Source organism: Lethenteron reissneri, chromosome 72 (genome assembly GCF_015708825.2).
Source record: "Lethenteron reissneri isolate LAM-NWPU_2019-01 chromosome 72, ASM1570882v1, whole genome shotgun sequence".
Classification (NCBI taxonomy): domain Eukaryota; kingdom Metazoa; phylum Chordata; class Hyperoartia; order Petromyzontiformes; family Petromyzontidae; genus Lethenteron; species Lethenteron reissneri.
The window spans coordinates 2,894,835-2,921,065 of record NC_083850.1 but is presented as its reverse complement, the minus strand read 5'-3'; the positions used below and the strand labels follow the sequence as shown (position 1 = coordinate 2,921,065).

The 26,231-nt window shown below is 46.0% G+C and overlaps 1 protein-coding gene and 1 pseudogene across 1 annotated transcript in view; one reads left to right on the top strand and one right to left on the bottom strand.

Moving 5' to 3' along the window:
• Positions 1-26,231, bottom strand: part of LOC133361323 (zinc finger protein 721-like) — a 104,747-nt pseudogene that overhangs the window by 35,703 nt on the left and 42,813 nt on the right.
• The window catches only part of LOC133361299 (zinc finger protein OZF-like), a 32,141-nt gene continuing 17,923 nt past the window's right edge, over positions 12,014-26,231 (top strand). Inside the window, exons 1-2 of the mRNA XM_061580242.1 lie at positions 12,014-12,122; positions 12,487-12,556. The gene's annotated coding sequence lies outside the window, so the exon portion shown is untranslated. The remainder of the gene's footprint in view (positions 12,123-12,486; positions 12,557-26,231) is intronic.

The window sequence follows — 26,231 nt, the reverse complement described above, 5'->3', positions numbered from 1 at the left end:
CAGAGCAATTGAATGGCTTCTTGTCTCCGTGTGCGTTGGGCTGTGGAGAGCGTCTCTGCTCCATGTGAGCGTAGTAACAGCAGCCGTGTTATCAAGTCAAAAGTACACTTTCGGCCGAAAGGATGTTTAGCGTGTTTAGTTTTGGATTTTGTTAACTGCTAAAACAAGAACGACACTCGCGTCTAACCGAGACGCAAAAAAATCCCGCTAATTTGACGACGAACACGTTTAAGAGTTTATCCGCGAAAATAGATACTTACTTGGAGATTCACGATATATATCGATGTCTGGAACCCGTCTGAAGATGTCGCCACGAACTCTCCCGACGCAAAATCGCCTAACTGTCGACACAGCAATTGTTCTCGCCAGGCTGCGTTGTCTCGCGGTTGAAGGGCGATCAGCAGAGCGACGAGTCGAGCGTCCAACCTCATCAAGTTCCCTCTCGAAATGGCATTGAGCTCTGCTTCTGAGCCGCCTTATATCTCCCCCCCTAGGATCCAATCATTTGTCTTTCAGGATATTTGCATTTGATTGTTAATTTTTGAAGGCACAATCCGCATGTCTATTAACATACCGAAGAGTAATGTGCCCATTGTGCTTCATGCATGAATATGTAAGTGCATCTCAGTTTGTAATTGTGCGCTTATTTTGAATAAATGGAAAAACTTTGTCCTCGATTTAAAGTGAATGCAGAGAAATTTGCATGTAACTTTAGAAAAGGAAGAGAGCGGCCTTCTCGACGAGGGAGTGAAACCCAATAGGTAATATTCTTTTACAGCGTTACAATGGATAGGTTGTAGTTCATAGGTTATAATATTATGTTTCACTATGATAGAGATTAACATGTGAGAGTCTACAATATCAGAGTTGATCAAATGTGACGATCAAGGGCGTCAATCGGGTGAGTTTGATCAGAGGCTTTAATCAAAGGCGTCATCCCATCACGGAACACCACTTCCCTGCGTATATCACAACAACAGAAGCAATTACAGCAGCAACAACAGCAGCGACAACAACAGCAGCACCATCACATTTCGAGGGCGACGCAGCTACTTCCGATTCTGCTGCCCAGCTGTTTGTAGTCGGGACCTGCTCTCGCAGGACCCCACACGTCTTTGGAAATGATTGCGATGATCATGTCTGAGCTGAGAATTAAGTCACTCAAGATTACTTTGTTTAACCATAACTTTAGGTAGGTTAGTGTCATCGGGGCTGTGTGAATACTACTCATGAATGAAATCACACTCCTGTATGACCGACATTGTACTAATTTTGGTTGATCGAGTAGAACAAGTCACATGACATGTCCAGACGAATTCTTATCAACAACAGTGTCCTTAAATATGATGCTAAAATAAATGTTAACACTGGATTAAACGTGCACCTCTTAACCCCTCCCTCGCATTTACGACTAACGATTTGCATTTGCACATAACATACATTCAAGCACAGTAAAATGCTAATACGACCATATTGTTATTCTAAAATTTGAATGCGATTCTTGCCCTGTACCCCCCACCGTTCGCATATCCGACCCTCGGTTCAATCGAACAGATAATTTACATACATATGTGTAGAGTGCGATTTTAATACTTCTAATGCGATTTAAATGGTGCTATAAATTATTAAACTAGTTGATACTTTTTTTGTCGTTTAATGTTTAGTGTTATTGTTTTTAGTGTTATCAATTTGCATGTTTTTAAGTACAGGTGATTCCCGGTATACTTCGGTATTCTGGACCTGAACGTTGCGAAACGATTCATAACGAGGACCTTTCCCCACCAGAGCGCAAGCCGCTAATGAAAAGAACTCGGGCCGGCGGGAACACGTGCTTCCATGGGCAGTGGGGGACAGGGCATGGTTGTATTGCCTACAGTTGCCACCAGGAAAATCCCCCAAGTTGCTCCGCCCATGGCGGGGTCAGTTAGAGGTCATAGAGGTGGGTGATGTAAAGACAGTGCATCAACTAAGGGACAAGTGGTGACAACAAGATAGAGAGAGTTCGAGAAGGGAAGGCGAGACCAAGTGTGGGCGGAGGTTCACGCCGAGAATGAGAGAGGGGGAGGAACGAGGTTTGGGGCTGTGTTGGCTGGTTGCTGTCTCGTCGTCGTCGTTGCTATATCGTGACGCCTGGGGTCTGAAACCGCGTTAAAAAGGCTAAATAAAAGCACCCTCTGCAGTCTGAGTCCGGAGTCATTACAATTGTAACGATTCATTATTTCACGGGCTAATATTGGGTTTGTGCGATTATTTAACATATTCATACTGAATATTGCTATTTGATGCCATTGAGATGGAACATTCATCCAGCAGTGGGCAGCTTGATCCTAATACCACCAAAGTGTTATTCAAATAATTTTAATCCCATCCTGATCCTGCACCTTCCATTTCACATAACCCACCATTGGTTCGCACGTCCAAATTACAGATATATCTCATGCATGCATACTACATAGAGACTGTTCATATATATGTATAGTGTACGTGCAAGGATCGTATAAAAATTATTACAATTACAACATGGTCATATTACAATCACGATTTTCACTGCTAGATGTCATCAAATAACAAAAGACGGAATATATTTATATAAATACACGCACAAACCCATTATAAACTCATGAGATTATGAATCGTTACAATTATTATAACAATCGCAATTTGTGACAAAGCGAAATTCCCACAAGCAAAACACCACGCTCACGTGACGAATTCTTAAACAAACTGCAACACTCAAGTGACAGAACTCAACAAAAAAACGCCGCAATAAAAAGAATTACATCAATGGGCAAATCCTAAAAACAGACAACACACGCACGTTAGAAGCTGTTAGAAGAAGACAACACCTAGCACCTTCAACTATACACATCATACAGCCAACTCGTAAATGGGGCAGTATATGACAGCCTTCGCTGCTGTCGACGGGGCCAAGCAGCGGGTGTTTAACTCCATTGTTTCAGAATCCGTGTCATCACCCGGCCACAGCGCCTTACCCAAACTACATCTCCCGAACAAGGCAGCCTTCCCTATGCTGTGTATTTTAGCAGAATATTTACGTACTCACTTGAAGATAACAATTCGTCTAGAAAAGGCAGGCGACTTGTTCTACCAACATGATTTCAATTTATATCCGAAAGTTCATTCATGAGTAGTATTCACTAAGCCCCGATGGCACTAACATACACACAGTTATGATTAATCAAAGTAAACATTAGTCGCTCATCCCAGCTCAGACATGATCATAGCATTTTTTTCCAAATTCGTATAGGGTCCCACGAGAACAGGGCACGTACACAAACTCTCAAATTGTAAACTCACATTGCCTACTCTAACATTATAAACTCTATCAATATAACCTTTAAACTATGAGCTATACATTGCGACGCTTTAAAATAACACTACAAACTAGTGTTATAGTAAACTATAATGTTGTGAACTCTAACAATATAAGCTATGAGCGATACATTATAACGCTATAAAATAACATCATAAGCTAGTGTTACAGAATAGAACACCGTACATTGAAGTGTGATATTCGAATCTCATTCGAATTCTTAGCTTCACACCGTGATCCTATAGGAATCACACTATGCTCGTGAGTATGTAACATGTCTGTATGTAATATGTATGCATGTAAAATGTATGTATGTAACATGTATGCATGTAAAATGTATGTATGTAATATGGACGTGCCAACCAAGGGTGGAATATGTGAAATGGAAGGTTCAGGATCAAGATGGGATTAAAATTATTTGAATAACACTTTGGTGGTATTAGGATCAAGCTGTCCACTGCTGGATGAATGTTCCATCTCAATGGCATCAAATAGCAATATTCAGTATGAGTATGTAAAATAATCGCACAAACCAATATTAGCCCGTGAAATAATGAATCGTTACAATTGTAATGACTCTGGACTCAGACTGCAGAGGGTTCTTTTCTTTAGCCTTTAACGCGGTTTCAGACCCCAGGCGTCACGATATAGCAACGACGACGACGAGACAGCAACCAGCCAACACAGCCCCAAACCTCGTTCCTCCCCCTCTCTCATTCTCGGCGTGAACCTCCGCCCACACTTGGTCTCGCCTTCCCTTCTCGAACTCTCTCTATCTTGTTGTTACCACTTGTCCCTTAGTTGATGCACTGTCTTTACATCACCCACCTCTATGACCTCTACCTGACCCCGCCATGGGCGGAGCAACTTGGGGGATTTTCCCGGTGGCACCTGTAGGCAATACACCATGCCCTGTCCCCCACTGCCCATGGAAGCACGTGCTCCCGCCGCCCCGAGTTCTTTTCATTAGCGGCTTGCGCTCTGGTGGGAAAGGTCCTCGTTATGAATCGTTTCGCAACATTCAGGTCCAGAATACCTGCACTTAAAAACATGTAAACACTAGACGTAAAAATGATTGCAAATGAATAAAAACTTTTTTTAACAAATGTTTGTCCCTTATTTATTTTACAATGTTCATAGCAAAGACGTGTTAAGAGAGTTTCAGGTGGAAGATCTCCGTTACACAAGTCTTCCCTTAATCGGCAGCATCTTGGTTGTCTCCCCCATTATCATGTTCCTTAAAGGGAAAGGTCCACGTTGTTAATCGTTTTTAAGCGTACCAGTCCCTAATTCAGAAGCATGCCGTGGATAAACGATACTAAACAACCACGTAAAAACTACATACTGCAGCTACATATTATTACATTCCTTCCCTTTATTAATGCTACCCCTATCCCCTACCTTTGATGCTGCTAATCCGGCATAATGCACGGGCATAATATGGCTTTGAAACCCCCCGCCCACCTCCTACGCATTTCACAAGTAGTACTCATCACATACCTGCATTTATCATAAATATGCTAAATTCCTATTGATATGCAAATTATTTTGTCAAGGCGCACCTTCCCACCTTCCTACTCAGCTCATTCAGACGCTGTCTCCCCGACAGACATGGTCTTCACCTGAGGACGGCTGCTTGCGTTGTGGCCGAAACGTCGTGAGAATTATTTTATTATGTTTTATTTTTATTATTTCATTATTTCCATTCTACGTGACTTTTCCTACTATAAGTTTTACCCACCAAACAACATAGCAGGAGGCTGTTTCTTCCTGACCTGCTTTTGTGCTTTTACTATCTACATGGCAGAGGCTCGGTCTCATTTGCAGCATTTTGTCATGTAGGCTAGCCGTAGTCTCAAGCCGCACCTTACCATAATAATAGTGGACCATTCCTGGCCATCTCCCCCCCCCTCAACCATTATATATGGAGTGGTATCTCTTGTAATCTCTCATTTACTTGATACAGCTATCGTGCTGTGACGGTTCCACCTGAAGATGGAAGCTTGTGTTGCCTCCGAAACGTCGTGATTTTTATTTTTATTTTACTTTTATTAATTTAATTTTTTTACTTACGTGATTTTACCGAAAAAACCTAAGAATATGAATCCTTGCAGTCACGAAAGCTTCAAATCTGTGAACTTTAACATTATGAACTCCAACAATTTTTTTTAAACATTAACATATATATGAAGAATATACAAATTACTGTAAACTAGTGTTATAGTAAACTCTAAATTTGTGAACTCTAACAATATATCCTATTATAACTAGTGTTATAGATTAGGAAACCGTACAATGAAGTGTTTATATTTGAATTGCATTCGAATTATTATAATCATTCCGTGGTCCTCTTTGAATCACATTATGCTCGTGAGTATGTAACATGTCTGTATGTAATATGCATGCATGTAATATGTCTGTATGTAACATGTATGCATGTAAAATGTACGTATGTAATATGGACGAATATGTGAAACGGAAGGTGCAGGATCAGGATCTGATTATTATTTTTGTCGTACCATAATTACACTGTGCTCAAATCTACGTTATATGAAAATACGCATCAGAAGACCAAATGTGGCCTGCGAGGTGCCAAGTTTAGAATCGCTAAAAATTATTAGAATCACACCATCATCGTATTAGAATCAAGTTGCCCACTTATGGATGAATATTCCATCTCAATGGCATCGAATCTATATATATAAAATCGTTCATGTCTGTCTGTCTGTGTGTGTGTGTGTGGACTTTGGCCCATACGCACTTTCATTGGACGGCGGTTGCCCCTGGCAACGGCTAGCCACGCCTTCGCCGCTTTCATTGGACCTGGCAACGGCTAGCCACGCCTTCGCCAAGGGCTGCAGTTTCATTGGACGGCGGTTGCCCCTGCCAACGGCTAGCCACGCCTTCGCCACTTTCATAAGCTCCGTATTTAATTAAATAATAGCCATTACACAGTATTGTTGGAGCGCTAGGGGGGGGGGGGAAGGAACGCCACCCGTACCCTGCCTCTTCCAAGCCGACAATTTTAGGCGAGGCCGCAGGCTTTGCACGCTACTAGGCCTCGACACCCACCACGCCACTCTGAGGTAAATTCATCAAAGTTTTTCCTACTCTTCACTACACCCCCACCACAATGTGTGCTATTAATATTACTTTTAAACCCAACGCGCCAACAATCGATTACTTTAATGTTCACTGTACAAATACTCATTAAGCTGGGTGAGCGTACTGCCAGTCTATCATGTACACTGTAGCCTGCTTATTAAGCTCGGTGAGCGTACTGCCACTCTATCATGTACACTCTAGCCTGCTTATGAAGCTGAGTGCGTGTACTGGCAGTCTATAATGTGGACTCTTGCCTGGTTATTATAATCGATTCTTTATATGTTCTTTGTACAAACAGTCATTAAGCTGCTTGAGCTACCCCAGTTCGATTCCAACTCACGCCCACCACCGCTGACGATTATTTGAAACGGACCTGGCCCTCCCCTAGGTCCACTCAGCCTCAAACGCGTAACTGCTGTCGTGTGTGAACATCGTCACTGGGGAGACAAAGGCGGCGGGGCATCGTGGATCCAAGTCCCGGGCGAAGCCGGGTCATGTGTATGTGTGTTTGTGTTTATGTGTATGTCTGTGTGTCTCTATGTATGTGTGTATGTATGTGTATGTATGTGTTTGTGTGTATGTGTGTGTGTATGTATGTGGGTTTTTTTTTATGTCTTTATGTGTATGTCTGCGTGTCTCTATGTATGTGTGTATGTACGTGTGTGCATATGTTTGTGTGTATGTATGTGTGTGTCTATGTATGTGTGTGTATGTGTTTTTGTGTATGTATGTGTGTGTATGTATGTGTGTTATGTGTCTGTCTGTGTCTGCATGTATGTGTGTGTGTATTGTGTATGTGTTTGTGTGCATGTATGTGTGTGTTTGTGTGTATGTGTATGTCTGTGTGTATGTATGTGTGTGTATGTGTGTGTATGTGTTTGTGTGTATGTGTGTGTATGTGTTTGTATGTGTTTGTGTGTTTACGCTCGCATTACACAAATGTGTTGCTGGTCTAAGGCGTTCCTCGCACAGCATTGCCGCTTTATTTTTTCAGTCGTTTACTGCCTTACGCACCCTGAAAGTCGTGTGTGTCTGCAGCAAGCGCGTGTATGTGTACCTATGGACGCGCGCGCGTGTGTTGTGTAGGGGGAACGGTAGTGTAGTGCTTAGCGTGCTGTCTGTGTCTGTCTGTGTGTGTGTGTGTCTGTCTGTGTGTGTCTGCGTGTGTCTGTGTGTGTGTCTGTGTGTGTGCGTGTGTGGTGTGTGGGGAGCGGTAGTGTAGTGCTTAGCGTGCTGTCTGTGTGTCTGTGTGTGTGTGTGTGTGTCTGTCTGTGTCTGTCTGTGTGTGTCTGCGTGTGTCTGTGTGTGTGTCTGTGCGTGTGTGGTGTGTGAGGAGCGGTGGGTGTAGTGCTTAACGCTACGCTGCGCTACCAACCCGGCGAACCGAGTTCGATTCCCGCTCACGGCCACCACCGGTGACGATTATTTGAACCTCCCCTAGGTCCACTCAGCCTCAAACGAGTAACTGGTGTGGCGTATTAACATCGGCACTTGGGAGACAAAGGCGGCCGGGCGTGGTAGATCCAAGTCCCGGGCGAAGCCGGGTCATGTGTATGTGTTTATGTGTATGTCTGTGTGTCTGTATGCATGTGTGTATGTACGTGTGTGTATGTGTTTGTGTGTATGTATGTGTGTGTGTCTGTATGTGTGTATGTGTTTCTGTGTATGTATGTGTGTTATGTGTGTCTCTGTGTGTCTGCATGTATGTCTGTGTGTATTGTGTATGTGTTTGTGTGTATGTATGTGTGTGTTTGTGTGTATGTGTATGTCTGTGTGTATGTATGTGTGTGTATGTGTTTGTGTGTATGTGTGTGTGTGTATGTGTTTGTATGTCTTTGTGTGTTTACGCTCGCATTACACAAATGTGTTGCAGGTCTAAGGCGTTCCTCGCGCAGCATTGCCGCTTTATTATTGCAGTCGTTTACTGCCGTGCGCACCCTGAAAGTCGTGTGTGTCTGCAGCAAGCGCGTGTATGTGTTCCTATGGACGCGCGCGCGTGTGTTGTGTAGGGGGAACGGTAGTGTAGTGCTTAGCGTGCTGTCTGTGTCTGTGTGTGTGTGTCTGTGTGTGTGTCTGTGTGTGTGCGTGTGTGGTGTGTGGGGAGCGATAGTGTAGTGCTTAGCGTGCTGTCTGTGTGTCTGTGTGTGTGTGTGTCTGTCTGTGTCTGTCTGTGTGTGTCTGCGTGTGTCTGTGTGTGTGTCTGTGTGTGTGTCTGTGCGTGTGTGGTGTGTGAGGAGCGGTGGGTGTAGTGCTTAACGCTACGCTGCGCTACCAACCCGGCGAACCGAGTTCGATTCCCGCTCACGGCCACCACCGGTGACGATTATTTGAACCTCCCCTAGGTCGACTCAGCCTCAAACGAGTAACTGGTATTGCGTATTAACATCGGCACTGGGGAGACAAAGGCGGCCGGGCGTGGTGGATCCAAGTCCCGGGCGAAGCCGGGTCATGTGTATGTGTGTATGTGTTTATGTGTATGTCTGTGTGTCTGTATGCATGTGTGTATGTATGTGTGTGCATGTGTTTGTGTGTATGTATGTGTGTGTGTATGTATGTGGGTTTTTTTGTATGTGTTTATGTGTATGTCTGCGTGCCTGTATGTATGTGTGTATGTACGTCTGTGGATGTGTATGTGTGTGTCTATGTATGTGTGTGTATGTGTTTCTGTGTTTGTATGTGTGTGTATGTATGTGTGTTATGTGTCTGTCTGTGTGTCTGCATGTATGTGTGTGTGTATTGTGTATGTGTTCGTGTGTGTTTGTGTGTTTACGCTCGCATTACACAAATGTGTAATGCGGGTCTAAGGCGTTCCTTACACAGCATTGCCGCTTTATTATTTCAGTCGTTTACTGCCGTACGCACCCTGAAAGTCGTGTGTGTCTGCAGCAAGCGCGTGTATGTGTACCTATGGACGCGCGCGCGTGTGTTGTGTAGGGGGAACGGTAGTGTAGTGCTTAGCGTGCTGCCTGTGTGTGTGTGTCTGTGTGTGTGTCTGTGTGTGTGTCTGTGTGTGTGCGTGTGTGGTGTGTGAGGAGCGGTGGGTGTAGTGCTTAACGCTACGCTGCGCTACCAACACGGCAAACCCAGTTCGATTCCCGCTCACGGCCACCACCGGTGACGATTATTTGAACCTCCCCTAGGTCGACTCTGCCTCAAACGAGTAACTGCTGTAGCGTATTAACATCGCCACTGGGGAGACAAAGGCGGCCGGCCGTGGTAGATACAAGTCCCGGGCGAAGCCGGGTAGTACAGCTAGTAGCAATATACAAGTATGGAAATAGATAAATAATTGAACAAACCCACTATGAGCTCGTGAGATTATGAATCGTTACAATTCTAATGACTCCAGACTCTGTAGACTGTAGAGGGTTATTTTATTTAGCCTTTAACACTGCTTACGACCCCGGAATCACGATATAGCAACGACAATGACGAGACAGCAACCAGCCACGACCCGATATTCCACCAAAACAGCCCCGGACCTCGTTCCTCCCCCTCTCTTATTCTCGGTGTGAATCTACCACCACCCTTTGTCCCGCCTTCCCTTATTTAACTCTCTCTATCCTAGTAATAGGTTTTAACCCTTTCAACTGGTGCAAAAACTGACACCTTTATACAAGGCATCATGTTTGCAATAACCACAACACAAGCAGTCAGAATGCAAACAAAAAGAAACAACTCTGATGACGATAATGATATGTATTGTCCTTGAAGTTGATTGGGTAAAAACCTATTACTATATTTTGCCACTGGTAAAGGAGGTCTTATAGTGTAAATCTTTATATCCTATTGTCACCGCTTGTCCCTTAGTAGATGCACTGTCTTTACATCAACACTATTTTTTAGAAGCCACGTGAGTCAGGGCAGTGAGATGTGCGGTTGCCAAAGTGAAACAACGCAAGCCTTGATGGTTAAGAGTATTGCTCACTGAGAGAAATCTCCCCAATGGTACCGTCGATAATTCCGAACCTGAGAGTCGCATCTTAGAGTGTCATATTTTGTTTAGAATTAAAATTGCTTAACACCAAGTGTTCGAGTGCTTCTTTCCCAGTCCATGCAAAACTGTCTTATTCATAAGAACTGTAACCTGCGTTGAGATATGAATTTGGAGACCTAACATAACATAAACACACTAAGATAATCAATAAATGTTTAATCAAAGATAATCGGTTATCCCGATTGATACAACTCTGGATAACGAAACTAAGCATAGTTATCATAACTACACACATTAACATAATCGCAAGCATTCGCATAAATTAATACGATTATCTCCGTGATTATCATTTTATGGTGAAATTTCTCACTTTTATTGTAATATATAGACTACTCAGGCTAAACACAACCGAGGAATGCACTTTTTGTAAAAAAATACAGCTGTAAAAATTCGTTAAATTTTAGTCAAAAACGGCAGAGGTTCGTATGCCGATTTCCTGTTTGGGACGTGAACATTTAATCGTGAAATTTCCCACTTTTAATGTAATATAGAGCATACTAATGCTTAACAAAATGGAGGAATTCACTTTTTCTTTTTACTTCTAAATTTCATGCATGAAATTCCACACTTTTAACGTACTATATAGGCTACTCAGGCTAAACACAACCAAGAAATGCACTTTTAGTTGAAAAATAAAGCTAGGAAAATTGGATTTCGATTTAAAGCGTTCGTGATTGCAGAGGGCCGCCGTCCACGCGGACGTCCGAAGAAGCGATGGATGGACCGAATAAAGGAAGACATGAAGACGGTCAACGCATCCCCTGAAGATGCCCTGGACCGAGCCAAATGGAGAAGACAATGCCGAAAAGCGGACCCTGCGCCACAGCGGGAACAACGCTAGGAAGAAGAGTGATTGCAGGGATTCATCTTCTTGGTTCTTTCGGTAAAGTCACGTAGAAAGAAATAATCTTTCTGACAGACCTGTTCTTCACCTGACGGCTGCTTGCGTTGTGGCCGAAACGTCGTGAGAATAATTATTTTTATTTTTATTATTTTATTATTTGCATTCTACGTGACTTTACCAAAAGAACCAAGAAGACTAGGAAAATTGAACCAATTTTTACAAAAAACGGCCTAGGTTAGTATGGCGATTTTCTTTTTATGGACGTGAAAATGTCATCGTGAAATGTCGCCAGCGGTGTGCTGGAGAGCCAAGCAACGACATGTACAAAGTGCTGCTCATAGCGAGCAGCACCGATGGAGGTCGTCACGGCACACGAGGGGGTGGGTGGCCAGCACCACGCCCGGCCGCCTTTGTCTCCCTAGTGGCTTTGTTTACACACCGCACCGGGTACTCGTTTGAGGCTAAGTCGAAACTCGCTCCCTTTCTGTCAACAAACTTGAACTCTGACCCCGCTCTCTGACGTCAAACGCCAGTGGGAGGTGTTCCTCGCTAGTGACGTCATGTCACCCACCCCCGACCACCGCGCTCTTGAGCGTGACGTCATCTCTACTCGGCCGCTGCCGATATCTGTCCCAGTGCCAATCCTTATTTGGGCAAAGCCACGCCCGGTACGTGGCGGCTCATTAACATAATTTATTCGTGAAAGCCGTCGCGAGTTGAGAGCCGCTCATTGTGGGAGGGGAGTGTCATCGTACCCCGCAAGTGACGTCATGTCACCTGCTGCCGCGTGACGTCGCGAGGGACCAGGAAGTTGCCGCTCCGCCCGTGAACTGAAATCCGAGGTGAGAAATTCTCATCGCTGTTGTGGTGGTTGTGGTGGTTGTTGTGGTGGTGGTTGTTGTGGTGGTGGTTGTTGTGGTGGTTGTTGTGGTGGTGGTTGTGGATGTGGTGGTGGTTGTTGTGGTGGTTGTTGTTGTTTATTGAGGTAGAGCCTCACTCTATCTCTCGTAGGGATGTTAATTGAGTAGCAGCGAGCATGGAAGCGATGTCCAGGTTGGAACTTATCAACTTGGGGCCTTGCCTCCTGCCCTCGCCTGATCGCGTTTGCTTCAAATCTCTCGCTTAAGTTGAATTTGTCTTGACCTGGCTCGCCACTTTGTAACTTTGTTTTATTTTAAATATTAACACAGTTTTTATTTTTACCAGGCCAAGCCCGCTTGAGCTGCTATACCGCTCTTGTTTTCAGAAGCGACCTGCCCACAACTACAACAACAAGGTGAGGCTCGTCAACAGCGTGGTGGTGTTCACTCTAGACGCGTGGTGGTGTTCACTCTAGATGCGTGGCGTTGTTCACTCTAGACGCGTGGTGGTGTTCACTCTAGATGCGTGGCGGTGTTCACTCTAGATGCGTGGCGGTGTTCACTCTAGATGCGTGGCGGTGTTCACTCTGGACGCGTGGCGGTGTTCACTCTAGACGCGTGGCGGTGTTCACTCTAGACGCGTGGCTGTGTTCACTCTGGACGCGTGGCGGTGTTCACTCTAGACGCGTGGCGGTGTTCACTCTAGACGCGTGGCAGTGTTCACTCTAGACGCGTGGCGGTGTTCACTCTAGACGCGTGGCGGTGTTCACTCTAGACGCGTGGCGGTGTTCACTCTAGACGCGTGGCGGTGTTCACTCTAGACGCGTGGCGGTGTTCACTCTAGACGCGTGGCGGTGTTCACTCTAGACGCGTGGCGGTGTTCACTCTAGACGCGTGGTGGTGTTCACTCTGGACGCGTGGCGGTGTTCACTCTCTGCATGTGGAGTGAGGACAACCGGGGGATCCGGAGGGAAATCCACACGACCACGGGGAGAGAGAGAGAGAGACACGTAAGCTCCAAATATACAGCAGGCGTCAGGGTTGGGATCGAACCCACGACTTCCTGTATGCCAGGACAGGTAGTTAACATCTCACCACGAGGAGACATGCAGCCTCGGCTGTGTTGGTTGATCCTCAATGAATTACTTGGTGGAGTGAGGAAGCATTCATACTGAGCGGATGAAGGTAGCCAGGCATGGGTCTGGACACGCCACCACCTGTGAACCATGTCACTGAAAAACCCTGAAAATTTGATTCTTGTAAGAAAGAAAAAAGCTGAAAGAAATCAATTTAACTAAATCGGATGTTTTTCACTGAAGGAAATTTAACCTTAACCCACTTCGACGTAAGGTCGATTTTGGCAACTCGGGAAGGGAATGACGTGGCAAGCTGAAAATAGTCACGTTCACTTAGACATTCCAGACAGCATAAGTTGTGCAAATTTAATGATGCTAGAGCTCAGCGTTGGAGAGTTTTTGGTGCTTCACACAAACAAACAGATGTAATTTCTGCTTCATATTTAAGATAGCAGTTGTACCTGTTCTTCACACGGATATGTATTGAAACTCCGAGAAGCCAATGGCTTCATCGGCCAGGAGCGAAGCGCCACCTAAAATCTCCCGGCACGCTGTTAACAGCTCTAGAAGTACGGCGCACGAAGAGCCATATGGTAGGGGTAAGCGTTGCAGAGCGCTTAACTCAGGTGTGTTGCGGGTTGACGCCACACACTCCATGGTCATTTCTCCCCCCCCCCCTCCCAAAATACAAGTCTATTTTTTATAGTTTTTACATTGTGTACAGTATGGAACCTACCCACATGCCAAATTTCAAGTGTGTTGCATGTTGGGAAGTATGCTAAACATTTCGAACAGACACACGTATCCACACATTTCCCTTTTATATATAGACTAGCTTTACTACCCGGCTTCGCCCGTGACTTGGATTCTTGTCTTGGATTAAAACAGTGCCTACGTGGAGTGTTTGGGGGGGGGGGGGTGACGTCAGCAAGCACACTGCGTAACGCTGCCGCATGCGGGTGTGACATCACAGATGTGATGACAGATGTGATGTCACCGCTCACTTGCGTGCAAAATAAATGCATTACAGTGATCCCTCGTTTATCGCGGTTAATGGGGACCGGAACCCCTCGTGATAGGTGAAAATCCACGAAGTAGGATTGGCCCCCCTAGGAATTTCCGTATATGTGTGTGTGGGTACCAGAATGTTTAAAATATGTATATTTATACTTTATACTAGCTGTACTACCCGGCTTCGCCCGGGACTTGTATCTACCACGGCCGGCCGCCTTTGTCTCCCCAGTGGCGATGTTAATACGCTACAGCAGTTACTCGTTTGAGGCAGAGTCGACCTAGGGGAGGTTCAAATAATCGTCACCGGTGGTGGCCGTGAGCGGGAATCGAACTGGGTTTGCCGTGTTGGTAGCGCAGCGTAGCGTTAAGCACTACACCCACCGCTCCTCACACACCACACACGCACACACACAGACACACACACAGACACACACACAGACACACACACACAGGCAGCACGCTAAGCACTACACTACCGTTCCCCCTACACAACACACGCGCGCGCGTCCATAGGTACACATACACGCGCTTGCTGCAGACACACACGACTTTCAGGGTGCGTACGGCAGTAAACGACTGAAATAATAAAGCGGCAATGCTGTGTAAGGAACGCCTTAGACCCGCATTACACATTTGTGTAATGCGAGCGTAAACACACAAACACACACGAACACATACACAATACACACACACATACATGCAGACACACAGACAGACACATAACACACATACATACACACACATACAAACACAGAAACACATACACACACATACATAGACACACACATACACATCCACAGACGTACATACACACATACATACAGGCACGCAGACATACACATAAACACATACAAAAAAACCCACATACATACACACACACATACATACACACAAACACATGCACACACATACATACACACATGCATACAGACACACAGACATACACATAAACACATACACACATACACATGACCCGGCTTCGCCCGGGACTTGGATCCACCACGCCCGGCCGCCTTTGTCTCCCCAGTGCCGATGTTAATACGCAATACCAGTTACTCGTTTGAGGCTGAGTCGACCTAGGGGAGGTTCAAATAATCGTCACCGGTGGTGGCCGTGAGCGGGAATCGAACTCGGTTCGCCGGGTTGGTAGCGCAGCGTAGCGTTAAGCACTACACCCACCGCTCCTCACACACCACACACGCACAGACACACACACAGACACACACACAGACACACGCAGACACACACAGACAGACACAGACAGACACACACACACACAGACACACAGACAGCACGCTAAGCACTACACTACCGTTCCCCCTACACAACACACGCGCGCGCGTCCATAGGAACACATACACGCGCTTGCTGCAGACACACACGACTTTCAGGGTGCGCACGGCAGTAAACGACTGCAATAATAAAGCGGCAATGCTGCGCGAGGAACGCCTTAGACCTGCAACACATTTGTGTAATGCGAGCGTAAACACACAAAGACATACAAACACATACACACACACACATACACACAAACACATACACACACATACATACACACAGACATACACATACACACAAACACACACATACATACACACAAACACATACACAATACACACAGACATACATGCAGACACACAGAGACACACATAACACACATACATACACAGAAACACATACACACATACATACACACACACATACATACACACAAACACATACACACACGTACATACACACATACAGACACACAGACATAGACATAAACACATACAAAAAAACCCACATACATACACACACAGACATACACACAAACACATACATACACACATGCATACAGACACACAGACATACACATAAACACATACACATGACCCGGCTTCGCCCGGGACTTGGATCTACCACGCCCGGCCGCCTTTGTCTCCCAAGTGCCGATGTTAATACGCCACACCAGTTACTCGTTTGAGGCTGAGTGGACCTAGGGGAGGTTCAAATAATCGTCACCGGTGGTGGCCGTGAGCGGGAATCGAACTCGGTTCGCCGGGTTGGTAGCGCAGCGTAGCGTTAAGCACTACACCCACCGCTCCTCACACACCACACACGCACAGACACACACACAGACACACGCAGACACACACAGACAGACACAGACAGACACACACACACACACACAGACACACAGACAGCACGCTAAGCACTACACTACCGCTCCCCACACACCACACACGCACACACACAGACACACACACAGACACACGCAGACACACACAGACAGACACACACACAGACAGACACAGACAGCACGCTAAGCACTACACTACCGTTCCCCCTACACAACACACGCGCGCGCGTCCATAGGTACACATACACGCGCTTGCTGCAGACACACACGACTTTCAGGGTGCGTAAGGCAGTAAACGACTGAAAAAATAAAGCGGCAATGCTGTGCGAGGAACGCCTTAGACCAGCAACACATTTGTGTAATGCGAGCGTAAACACACAAACACATACAAACACATACACACACATACACACAAACACATACACACACATACACACACATACATACACACAGACATACACATACACACAAACACACACATACATGCACACAAACACATACACAATACACACACACATACATGCAGACACAGACAGACACATAACACACATACATACACACACATACATACACAAAAACACATACACACACATACATAGACACACACATACATACACACAAACACATGCACACACGTACATACACACATACATAGAGACACGCAGACATACACATAAAGACATAAAAAAAACCCACATACATACACACACACATACACACAAACACATACATACACATACATACACACATACATAGAGACACACAGACATACACATAAACACAAACACACATACACATGACTCGGCTTCGCCCGGGACTTGGATCCACGATGCCCCGCCGCCTTTGTCTCCCCAGTGACGATGTTCACACACGACAGCAGTTACGCGTTTGAGGTTGAGTGGACCTAGGGGAGGGCCAGGTCCGTTTCAAATAATCGTCAGCGGTGGTGGGCGTGAGTTGGAATCGAACTGGGGTAGCTCAAGCAGCTTAATGACTGTTTGTACAAAGAACATATAAAGAATCGATTATAATAACCAGGCAAGAGTCCACATTATAGACTGCCAGTACACGCACTCAGCTTCATAAGCAGGCTAGAGTGTACATGATAGAGTGGCAGTACGCTCACCGAGCTTAATAAGCAGGCTACAGTGTACATGATAGACTGGCAGTACGCTCACCCAGCTTAATGAGTATTTGTACAGTGAACATTAAAGTAATCGATTGTTGGCGCGTTGGGTTTAAAAGTAATATTAATAGCACACATTGTGGTGGGGGTGTAGTGAAGAGTAGGAAAAACTTTGATGAATTTACCTCAGAGTGGCGTGGTGGGTGTCGAGGCCTAGTAGCGTGCAAAGCCTGCGGCCTCGCCTAAAATTGTCGGCTTGGAAGAGGCAGGGTACGGGTGGCGTTCCTTCCCCCCCCCCCTAGCGCTCCAACAATACTGTGTAATGGCTATTATTTAATTAAATACGGAGCTTATGAAAGTGGCGAAGGCGTGGCTAGCCGTTGGCAGGGGCAACCGCCGTCCAATGAAACTGCAGCCCTTGGCGAAGGCGTGGCTAGCCGTTGCCAGGTCCAATGAAAGCGGCGAAGGCGTGGCTAGCCGTTGCCAGGGGCAACCGCCGTCCAATGAAAGTGCGTATGGGCCAAAGTCCACACACACACACACAGACAGACAGACATGAACGATTTTATATATATCCATACGCACTTTCATTGGACGGCGGTTGCCCCTGGCAACGGCTAGCCACGCCTTCGCCGCTTTCATTGGACCTGGCAACGGCTAGCCACGCCTTCGCCAAGGGCTGCAGTTTCATTGGACGGCGGTTGCCCCTGCCAACGGCTAGCCACGCCTTCGCCACTTTCATAAGCTCCGTATTTAATTAAATAATAGCCATTACACAGTATTGTTGGAGCGCTAGGGGGGGGGGGAAGGAACGCCACCCGTACCCTGCCTCTTCCAAGCCGACAATTTTAGGCGAGGCCGCAGGCTTTGCACGCTACTAGGCCTCGACACCCACCACGCCACTCTGAGGTAAATTCATCAAAGTTTTTCCTACTCTTCACTACACCCCCACCACAATGTGTGCTATTAATATTACTTTTAAACCCAACGCGCCAACAATCGATTACTTTAATGTTCACTGTACAAATACTCATTAAGCTGGGTGAGCGTACTGCCAGTCTATCATGTACACTGTAGCCTGCTTATTAAGCTCGGTGAGCGTACTGCCACTCTATCATGTACACTCTAGCCTGCTTATGAAGCTGAGTGCGTGTACTGGCAGTCTATAATGTGGACTCTTGCCTGGTTATTATAATCGATTCTTTATATGTTCTTTGTACAAACAGTCATTAAGCTGCTTGAGCTACCCCAGTTCGATTCCAACTCACGCCCACCACCGCTGACGATTATTTGAAACGGACCTGGCCCTCCCCTAGGTCCACTCAGCCTCAAACGCGTAACTGCTGTCGTGTGTGAACATCGTCACTGGGGAGACAAAGGCGGCGGGGCATCGTGGATCCAAGTCCCGGGCGAAGCCGGGTCATGTGTATGTGTGTTTGTGTTTATGTGTATGTCTGTGTGTCTCTATGTATGTGTGTATGTATGTGTATGTATGTGTTTGTGTGTATGTATGTGGGTTTTTTTTATGTCTTTATGTGTATGTCTGCGTGTCTCTATGTATGTGTGTATGTACGTGTGTGCATGTGTTTGTGTGTATGTATGTGTGTGTCTATGTATGTGTGTGTATGTGTTTTTGTGTATGTATGTGTGTGTATGTATGTGTGTTATGTGTCTGTCTGTGTCTGCATGTATGTGTGTGTGTATTGTGTATGTGTTTGTGTGCATGTATGTGTGTGTTTGTGTGTATGTGTATGTCTGTGTGTATGTATGTGTGTGTATGTGTGTGTATGTGTTTGTGTGTATGTGTGTGTATGTGTTTGTATGTGTTTGTGTGTTTACGCTCGCATTACACAAATGTGTTGCTGGTCTAAGGCGTTCCTCGCACAGCATTGCCGCTTTATTTTTTCAGTCGTTTACTGCCTTACGCACCCTGAAAGTCGTGTGTGTCTGCAGCAAGCGCGTGTATGTGTACCTATGGACGCGCGCGCGTGTGTTGTGTAGGGGGAACGGTAGTGTAGTGCTTAGCGTGCTGTCTGTGTGTCTGTGTGTGTGTGTGTGTCTGTCTGTGTGTGTCTGCGTGTGTCTGTGTGTGTGTCTGTGTGTGTGCGTGTGTGGTGTGTGGGGAGCGGTAGTGTAGTGCTTAGCGTGCTGTCTGTGTGTCTGTGTGTGTGTGTGTGTCTGTCTGTGTCTGTCTGTGTGTGTCTGCGTGTGTCTGTGTGTGTGTCTGTGCGTGTGTGGTGTGTGAGGAGCGGTGGGTGTAGTGCTTAACGCTACGCTGCGCTACCAACCCGGCGAACCGAGTTCGATTCCCGCTCACGGCCACCACCGGTGACGATTATTTGAACCTCCCCTAGGTCCACTCAGCCTCAAACGAGTAACTGGTGTGGCGTATTAACATCGGCACTTGGGAGACAAAGGCGGCCGGGCGTGGTAGATCCAAGTCCCGGGCGAAGCCGGGTCATGTGTATGTGTTTATGTGTATGTCTGTGTGTCTGTATGCATGTGTGTATGTATGTGTTTGTGTGTATGTCTGTGTGTGTATGTATGTGGGTTTTTTTGTATGTGTTTATGTCTATGTCTGTGTGTCTGTATGTGTGTATGTACGTGTGTGTATGTGTTTGTGTGTATGTATGTGTGTGTGTATGTATGTGTGTATGTGTTTCTGTGTATGTATGTGTTATGTGTGTCTCTGTGTGTCTGCATGTATGTCTGTGTGTATTGTGTATGTGTTTGTGTGTATGTATGTGTGTGTTTGTGTGTATGTGTATGTCTGTGTGTATGTATGTGTGTGTATGTGTTTGTGTGTATGTGTGTGTGTGTATGTGTTTGTATGTCTTTGTGTGTTTACGCTCGCATTACACAAATGTGTTGCAGGTCTAAGGCGTTCCTCGCGCAGCATTGCCGCTTTATTATTGCAGTCGTTTACTGCCGTGCGCACCCTGAAAGTCGTGTGTGTCTGCAGCAAGCGCGTGTATGTGTTCCTATGGACGCGCGCGCGTGTGTTGTGTAGGGGGAACGGTAGTGTAGTGCTTAGCGTGCTGTCTGTGTCTGTGTGTGTGTGTCTGTGTGTGTGTCTGTGTGTGTGCGTGTGTGGTGTGTGGGGAGCGATAGTGTAGTGCTTAGCGTGCTGTCTGTGTGTCTGTGTGTGTGTGTGTCTGTCTGTGTCTGTCTGTGTGTGTCTGCGTGTGTCTGTGTGTGTGTCTGTGTGTGTGTCTGTGCGTGTGTGGTGTGTGAGGAGCGGTGGGTGTAGTGCTTAACGCTACGCTGCGCTACCAACCCGGCGAACCGAGTTCGATTCCCGCTCACGGCCACCACCGGTGACGATTATTTGAACCTCCCCTAGGTCGACTCAGCCTCAAACGAGTAACTGGTATTGCGTATTAACATCGGCACTGGGGAGACAAAGGCGGCCGGGCGTGGTGGATCCAAGTCCCGGGCGAAGCCGGGTCATGTGTATGTGTGTATGTGTTTATGTGTATGTCTGTGTGTCTGTATGCATGTGTGTATGTATGTGTGTGCATGTGTTTGTGTGTATGTATGTGTGTGTGTATGTATGTGGGTTTTTTTGTATGTGTTTATGTGTATGTCTGCGTGCCTGTATGTATGTGTGTATGTACGTCTGTGGATGTGTATGTGTGTGTCTATGTATGTGTGTGTATGTGTTTCTGTGTTTGTATGTGTGTGTATGTATGTGTGTTATGTGTCTGTCTGTGTGTCTGCATGTATGTGTGTGTGTATTGTGTATGTGTTCGTGTGTGTTTGTGTGTTTACGCTCGCATTACACAAATGTGTAATGCGGGTCTAAGGCGTTCCTTACACAGCATTGCCGCTTTATTATTTCAGTCGTTTACTGCCGTACGCACCCTGAAAGTCGTGTGTGTCTGCAGCAAGCGCGTGTATGTGTACCTATGGACGCGCGCGCGTGTGTTGTGTAGGGGGAACGGTAGTGTAGTGCTTAGCGTGCTGCCTGTGTGTGTGTGTCTGTGTGTGTGTCTGTGTGTGTGCGTGTGTGGTGTGTGAGGAGCGGTGGGTGTAGTGCTTAACGCTACGCTGCGCTACCAACACGGCAAACCCAGTTCGATTCCCGCTCACGGCCACCACCGGTGACGATTATTTGAACCTCCCCTAGGTCGACTCTGCCTCAAACGAGTAACTGCTGTAGCGTATTAACATCGCCACTGGGGAGACAAAGGCGGCCGGCCGTGGTAGATACAAGTCCCGGGCGAAGCCGGGTAGTACAGCTAGTAGATATATATATTTTACTTAAATCTATTTAATTATAAAACCTTAATATTATACATTCACTCTCTCTCTCTCATACGATACGTATTATGGTGTTCTACACTCACCAGTTAATTTCGAACACAACACTAAGATACGCGAGACACAGTTGACAGCGTGAACGAGAGTGGCGAGATACAACAAGGGAAGAAGCTGGGAGAGGATACGATGATGCGCAGCCAATCAGCTCACGGGATACTGTACATCCACTCGTGCTCTCATTCGTCGCTCTCGCGCCGGGAACCAATCACGTGCCTTGTCTGAGTGCCCGTGGGTATGTACAAAGCCTCTGAGAGAGTTTCTCTCTTTGTCTGGCATCCTGGGAAACCGTTTCTCTCGCGCATCACGATGAAACAACGCTGCTTTCCGGAATACGGCTGCCGATATGGCGGTATTTTTTAATTGAAATTTTTCGATGAATATTTTTGAAAAATCCGCGATGCACTGAGGCCGCGAAACTTGAACCGTGAAGTGGCGAGGGATTACTGTATTGCGCCCCCTCCCCAAAATACAAAAGTCTATGTTTATACTTTTAGCATTGTGTACAGTCTGGAAGCTAACCACATGCCAAATTTCAAATTTGTTGCATGTCGGGAAGTATGCTAAACATTTCGAACAGACATTCACAAACTTCCCTTTTTTATATATAGATAAATCAGCATTTTGCGACCGCCACCGTGTGGCATATTATTATGTGCCAGGGATTCTTGAGAGGACAACAGTCCAAGTCCATAATTTGCAATAAGTAACGGCAAAGCAGTTATAAGCGACTCGCAGAATTGTGCGCAGTTGCGTATACAGTACACGGCTTCCCTGAAGGCAAACACCTTCAGCGAGCGCGATGCCGATCACACGCGTCGAATAAAAAGCAAGGGACAAGTCCTTACTAATAACTCTTTACTAACAACGCCTTACTAACAACTATCATTATTTCTAGATTTGAAGCTTTCGTGACTGCAAGGATTCATACTCTTAGGTTTTTTCGGTAAAGTCACGTAGGTAAAAGATTAAGTAAAATAATAATAAATGAAAATAAATCAATTAAAATCACGATGCTTCGGAGGCAACACAAGCCTCCTTCATCAGGTGTCAAAAGGCATAGCAAAATAACTGTAGTGGGAGTTATTTGTAATGGGGCATTTAATATATAGGGTAAGAGGAGGGGGGAGGAGCCAAGGGGGATGGGTGCAGGATGGGGGGGGGGTTGCAGTGTGGGTGGAGCCAGGAATGTGAAAATAGTAAAACGTTGTAGGAAGGTGAAAATAGTAAAACGGCGTCTAAATAGTCGTTGGAGGGAGGACGAAGTGTAGGATGGGGGAGGGGGGGGGGGTTGGGATGTGGGTGGAGCCAGGAAGGTGAAGGTGGAACTAAAAGACGGCGTCACGGATGGTGGAGGAGGGACGCAGAGCGGGGGGGAGTGGTGATTTAAGTTTAACATGGTTAATCACATCTTTCCAATGATTGCTCAATTTGAATCCATCTTCTCGGGTAAAGTTATGTCTGTGTTTGTATATCTGTATGGCTTCATGGACAAATCTTTGGTGGTATCCAGCCGGCTTGCAGAGTACCTTCGTATCGAAGAAAACGATATCATGATCACCCACAGCGTTGTAACAATGATTGGCAACGGCTGAAGAATTTGTTCTGCCATATTCTTAGGTTTTTTCGGTAAAGTCACGTAGGTAAAAAATTAAAATAAAAAAAATGTAAAATTAAATAAAAAATTTAATAAAAATCACGACGTTTCGGAGGCAACACAAGCTTCCGTCTTCAGGTGGAACCGTCACAGCCCGACAGTTGTATCAAGTAAATGAGAGATTAGAAGAGATTCCACTCCGTATATATAATGGTTGAGGGGGGAGGGGAAGGGCCAGGAATGGCCCACTTTTTATTATTATGGTAAGGTGCGGCTTGAGACTATGAATAGACTGCATAACAAAAGACTGAGCCTTTATTATGGAGAGGTTCGGGTTGTGACTACACCTAGCCTACATAACAAAAGTGTGAAAAAAGAAAGCTAAACCTGGTAGAAAGCTAAACCTGGTTTTGTTTTACCAGGTTTAGCTCTTGTAATCTCTCATTTACTTGATACAGCTGTCGGGCTGTGACGGTTCCACCTGAAGACGGAAGCTTGTGTTGCCTCCGAAACGTCGTGATTTTTATTTTATTTTATTTTATTTTACATTTATTAATTTTAATTTTTTACCTACGTGACTTTACCGAAAAAACCTAAGAATATGAATCCTTGCAGTCACGAACGTTGCAAATCTAGAATTGTTCTGCCATGTTTCAAATCTGATTTGTGTTCGCGAATTTGGTCTGAAATATGTCGTTTCGTCTCCCCGATTATAGCAGTCCCCGCAGGTACAACTCAATTTGTAAACACCGGGGTACTGTAAGTCCGGAATGACATCCTTTACGGATGGGATCAGATCCCGGATTTTATGTACTGTACTGAATCGGACTTGGATCTTATGTTTGTTTAGAATTTTGGAGATCTGTTTGGTCACGCCTGCTATGTATGGCAATGTGATAGTTTTGATCGGAGTTTCAAGTGGTTGTTTCTGTATGGTGGGAGAAACAGCTTGGCGGATAGTGCGGTCAGAGTATCCGTTCATCTTGAGGGCCAAATGTACATGTTTCAGTTCACTGGCCAGGTGGTGTTGGTCAGAGATGCAATGAGCTCTCTGGTATAGTGTTTTGATGAGAGAATTCTTTTGAGCCGGATGGTGGTGGGAATCAGGTTTCAAGTAGGAATCTGTATGGGTGGCCTTCCTGTAAACACAATGTCCCAAAGATCCATCAGGTCTCCTCTCAAACAACATCCAAGAATGGTAGTCTGCCATCTTTCTCCACTTCCATGGTGAATTTGATGGATGGGTGTCTGGAATTGATGTGGTCCAGGAAATGGTTCAATGCTGGGAGGCCACGTGGCCAAAGGACGTAGGGTGGACGTCTGGATGGCGTCTGATTCAAACTTTTCCATGAACACATTGGCTATCACTGGTGACAAGGGGGAGCCCATGGGGGTACCCTCATTCTGTTTGTAGAAGGTGCCATTCCAGGTAAAGTAAGTGTTGGTGAGGCAATGCCTAACCAGCGCAGGTACATCCGAGTTCAGTCCATGTTGGACCAAGTCTTCGATTATTGTTAAGGTGTCAGGAACTGGGACTTTGGTAAACAGAGATACCACATCAAAACTGACGAGGATATCGTCAGGAGACAGTACCATGTCCTTGACCATAGAGACCAATTAGGTTGAGTTAAGTACTGCTGACGAGGTCTTGCCAGTGAAGGGGAGCAGAGTATCTGATAGAAAACGGGCCAGTTTGTATGTAGGAGAGTTGATTATGGACACTATGGGTCGTAGTGGGGAGCCTTCTTTCTGGATCTTGGGAAGACCATAGAATCTGGGAGGTCTTGCAGCCGAGGGTTTAAGGAGGGACGTTTGGTTGGTTCGATTAGGGACGTCGAACTCGTGATGATCTTGTTGGTCTTTGTTGTTAGGCTGTTAGTCGGATCCTACTGATGATCTTGTTGGTCTTTGTTGTTAGGCTGTTAGTAGGATCCTACTAACAGCCTAACGACAAAAACCAACAAGATCGAACCAACGTCTTTTACAAGGATTCATGTCTGCATTTACCACAATACTTGCAGTGAAATGCGAACAAAACACACTATGATAATATATGCATTAAATTTTGATTTAAAGCTTTTGTGACTGCAGGGATTCATCTTCTTGAAACTGATTGGTCCACACCAAGGGACGGCTTTTTTTGAGCCTCGACCCAATTGGTGCTCGACCAGAGGACACCAATTGGTGCTCGACCAGAGGACGCCAAAAGGCATACTGCTCACACATATTATCATAGTGTGTTTTTGTTTGCATTTGACTGCAAGTATTGTGGTTAATGCAAATGTAGTGCCATGGATGGGCTGCACTTGCAGGCAACGACAGACATCCCAGAAGCGGTTGGGGGTTGTGAGGGGTCCTACGATCCCTCGCAAACACTCCCAACGGCCCGGGGGCTACGGACGTACTGGCCTGCAACCGGCAGACATGCAGACCTCGGTGAGGGACTCTGGGGTCACCCACGTCTCTCACGGAGGTCCGCACCTCGGCTGAGAAACGTATATAAGGTGGACCTCTGGAGAGGTCCTGGCAGTTGAAGACGACCAGTTGAAGCAATAAGACCTGCTAGAATAGGACCCTGGACCCCTAGCTTCGCCGTCTTTTTAAGGGCCAAAGCTCTGTGAGGCCAGTGGTGGACCCTGGGTCTCCCATAGGATATTATAGCCAGAGCACCTGGAGCGCAGCCGGGGCAGGCATGTTACGTAGGAGGCGTATAATATACCGAGTGTAAGTACTCGAGATAAACTGTACGAGGAGTTGATGTTTAGTAGTTAGGGCGCGTGTGTATAATAAAGACGTGCCCCTAACAAAGTGTCTCCGGAGAAAACACGACACAGAC